The sequence below is a fragment of the Trachemys scripta genome, chromosome 24 (assembly GCF_013100865.1).
Source record: "Trachemys scripta elegans isolate TJP31775 chromosome 24, CAS_Tse_1.0, whole genome shotgun sequence".
NCBI classification, from domain to species: Eukaryota; Metazoa; Chordata; order Testudines; family Emydidae; genus Trachemys; species Trachemys scripta.
Genome location: NC_048321.1, coordinates 13,655,982 through 13,660,290, shown reverse-complemented (window position 1 = coordinate 13,660,290; position 4,309 = coordinate 13,655,982).

The window sequence follows — 4,309 nt, the reverse complement described above, 5'->3', positions numbered from 1 at the left end:
ATGCAACAATCTACAGCAGGTAGCAAAGTTCAGATCTCTCAGGGCTTTCAGGGGAGTAGAGAATCAGAACCGTACATCTCAGCTTGTCACCTGTGTGTCACCAAACGCATGATCAGAGATAAACCCCGGCCCAAATGTGCTGATTGTTTGGAATTTATGGGTAGCAATTTCACGAGTGTCCACTTCACCTTTTCAGAAGGGTTCCCTGGCATGTGACACCCGTAAGCATCTCAGGCCCCGTCCGCACTGCTGCTGCATGGTGTGACTCCAGCCTGGGCAGACAGACTCACACTAGTGCTTGAGCCAGTGTGCTAAAAATAGCAGTATGAACAATGTGGCACAAAGGGTGACGGGAGAAGGAGCTCACGCTTCAGCTATCTGAGCTTGGATCCAGGGAGTTGGGAGAGTTGGACTTGGGTGGCTAACGATGCCACCGTCAGTGCCCCAACATTGACTCTTTTCAGCGTGCTAGATGGAGCAAAGTTAGTGTCTGTCTATCTATGCTGAGAATCCAAGCTGCAGTGGAGACAGACCTCCCCTCAGGCCTGGTCTGCCCTTAGAAGTTAACAGGATCTCTATTTCAGTGAGGGATGTGATTTTTATCTGGCTATTGGGTCCTTCTATGCTGGAGGGGTGATTTGCAGCTTGAGGAAACACCAGAGTTAACTCTGAAAGCCCCTTGGGTGGCCGTGGCCACACTTCGGTTTTTAGCGTGGTCGCTTGATCAGAGCTAGTGTGGCTAGGTCACATGAGCAGGAATCACATCGTCTGTTTCCAGTGTAGACCTACCCATAGAGACACCAGTACAACTATGAGTGTGGACGTGGTTATATGGGTAAAAGGTGGCTTATCCCAATATGGCTTATCCCCCTGCTCATACAGGAATAATCTGTCCCATGATACAGCACGTTCATACCGATCTAACTACATGTAGACTGAAGAAGCTGCTCCACTTTAAGTACACTTGTATATTTAACGCAGTCTAACTTTCTAGTGCAGACAAGCCCACACACACAGGTCAGATCTCAAGAAAAGCAGAGTTTGGTGTTGTCAACACTTAGATAGGAGAGAGCCAGAAAAGATCAGGGTGATGTAGGGAACAGGGCAAGGGGCTCAGCAGTCTTGTCTAAATGTGAAAATGAATCTGGAATAAGATTGGGTGTGAATTTAAAGTGGATTAACTATTCCTGATTAGCTTCAGGTGAGTCCACATGTGGAGTTCCCCCCTGTTTTGTCCCACAGGTGGGAAAACCATGCACACCACCATGAAAGGCTGCGCCACTGAGTCTGCTGAGTTACCGTCCTGCTGGCGAACATCCTCTCCTGATTCCCACTCCCACATCACAGCCATGCTGCCCTGGATAACCACACCGCAGGTGGTGGGCGGGCGCACCCCTGACAAAGGCTTCCACACCCAGCTCAGATTCACTTCCCCTTTAGTAGGATTAACAGAATAAAACAGACAAGAGAAAATTGTCATGTGTCTGTCTGTAATCATGAATCTCAGATACTGTGGGTCTGTCTGTGTGTCATTGTCAGTGTTGGGTGTGTGCAATCATGAGTTTAATATTGTGTGTGTGTGCACGAGTGTATGTGATCAGGAGTCTTGGAACATGTGTGTACATCTATGTGTGTGATAGCAAATCCTGGATCATGCGTGTAATCATGTTTTGGACTGTGTGTGTGTGTGTGTGTGTGTGTGTGTAAGTCTTGCACTCTGTGAGTGTGTTGTGACAGACCCAGACCAGTGGGGTACAGGAGTCTGGTAGAGGGCAAATATACTGCTCACTGGATGAGTAGTTTTCTGTTCCCTGAGTGACCAGACCTATTGGGATCCAGGAAGTGGGCAGGCGAAGCCCGCCTACTGCTAAAGGATCCCCCCCAGCCTAAGGGGGGGGTCCACAGGACCCGGAGACCAAAAAATTACAGGGGACAACTAATAAAAGAACAGGGACAGGAGAGAGGTCAAAGGGTCAAATGAAGTGAACCAGACGGGGACACCAAGCAGAGAACCCCGTACAGTGCCCACTGCTTCTCGAAGGCATCAAGGGAGCCAGTGGACGCCACCCAGAGGAACTCTGCCCGGATACGTGAAAGAACAGAGGACCTGAAATACGCCCCACAAAGTCGCGGGACCTCCTGGTCAACCTCCTTCTGGCCCTAGCGAAACTGGCCATCTATAAAACCAGAGTAAGGAGGTTGGCCGATGGAGTTTCCTGTGACTGTGGGGCGACGGATAGGGAGTGCATAAATAAAAAGGTGAGGGGAAAAGTGCAACCAAAATCTTAACAAAATATTTGTGAGGAGCCGGAATAGGGGCTGCAGCCTGGCGCACTCCAGGTAAATATGCGCCAGGGTCTCCCTCACGCCGCAAGAGGGGCAGGTGTCTGGGATAGGGGTAAACCGCGCCAAGTAAACGTCCGTGCTCTCGGCTCCGTGAAGGAGCCGCCAACTGATGTCCCTGGTGGGCTTCGGGATCAGAGCAGAATAAAGGCTGGCCCACCGGGGCTCCTCACCATCCAGAGGTGGCAGGAGGTCCCGCCACTTCGTATCGGGGCGGGACGCGAGGGTGAGGACATGAAGAACATGGAGCACAAGCATCTATAGATGTTTCCTTGGCGCGGTCCGGAACAGAACCTGCTGCAGATGGTGCAGCCGGCTCATGGCGAATGGATGGGGAGGGGGCTGGTTGGGTCCACGGGGCAGGGGTTCGATGAAAGTCTGGAGGGCTCGGAGTGGAGGGTGGGCGGGGCGTGCCCTCTCACAGGACCCGGTCGAGATAGTCCCGAGCAGTGGGCGGCAAAGTGGCCCTCACCTCCTGAAGTACCTGGTAGAAGACCGGCAGCTTGGAGAGGCCTCGCGGAAGACCTCTCGGATGGAGACAAAGGAGCTGCCGGTCATATCGGAGCCCTCGGAAGCGGCGCAGGAAGGCGTGCGCCAATACACTCCATGCCGGACTACCTGCCCCATAAAGGAGCCTCTGCAGGGCCTGGAGGCAGAAGACGTGGACCTGAGCGTGCAGACACTTCAGGCCCTGCCCTCCCTCCTCCAGGGGTAGATGGAGAACCCCCGCAGAGACCCAGTGCAGTCCTGACCAAAAGAACTCCAGAATCAACGTCCGGAGGGTGGTCAGGAAGCCCGGGGCCAGGACCAGGGTGTTGAGCTGGTACCAGAGCATGGACAGGACTAGTTGATTGAGCACCAGTGCTCTCCCTCGAAGGGAGAGACACTGGAGCAGTCCCGTCCATTTCCGGAGCCGCTCCGACACTCTGCCCTCTAAACCTAGCCAGTTCTCCGGCGGAGACGGATGTGTGGCAGAAAGGTAAACGCCGAGATAGAGCAGCGGACCCGCGCTCCACCGGATGGCCTGAAGCGCGGGTGGGAGGGAGCTTGCCTGCCACCCGTCCCTTACCACCAGGCCAGAGCTCTTGACCCAGTTGACCCGGGCGGAGGAGGCCGCTGAATAGATGGTCTGGCAAGCCTCCACCCGCGCCAAGTCTCCCGGGTCCTGGACCACGAGGAGCACGTCGTCGGCGTGCGCCGACAGGACCAGCCGCAGCTCTGGCTCCCGCAGCACCAACCCTGCCAACCTCCTGCGGAGGAAGGGCTCGATCGCCAGAGCATACAGCTGGCCCAAGAGGGGGCACCCTTGATGTACTCCTCGCCCGAAGCTGACCGGTTCGTTCAGGGTCCAGTTGAGCCTGACCAAACACTCTGCGGAGGCGTACAGCACCTGGAGAAAACCCACAAACTGGGGCCCGAAGCCAAACGCTCGCAGAGTGCCCAGGAGATACCCGTGGTCCACCCTGTCGAACGCCTTCTCCTGATCCAGGGACAGGAGGGCGAACGACAGACCATCCCTACACCCGAGTTCCAAGAGGTCCCGGACCAGATACAAGTTGTCGAAGATGGTGCAGGTCTGGTCTGGGTGGATGACGTCCGCCAGCACGGACCCTAGCCGCAGCGAGATGGCCTTCGCTACGATTTTATAGTCAGTGCTGAGGAGCGAGATGGGACGCCAATTCCGTAAATCGCGAAGGTCCCCCTTCTTCGGCAATAATGTCAGCACGGCTCGCCTGCACGAAAGAGGGAGGACCCCGCCCTGCAAGGACTCGGCCCAGACGGTGACAAGGTCCGGGCCGAGGACGTCCCAAAACATGCAGTAGAACTCCACGGTCAGCCCGTCCATGCCCAGAGATTTATTGGTGGGCATGCGACGAAGGGCTTCCGAGAACTCGGCCAGAGTGAGAGGCAGCTCCAGCCGGTCTCGGTCGCCTGCGCTGACCGTCGGGAGTTCATCCCAGAGCAT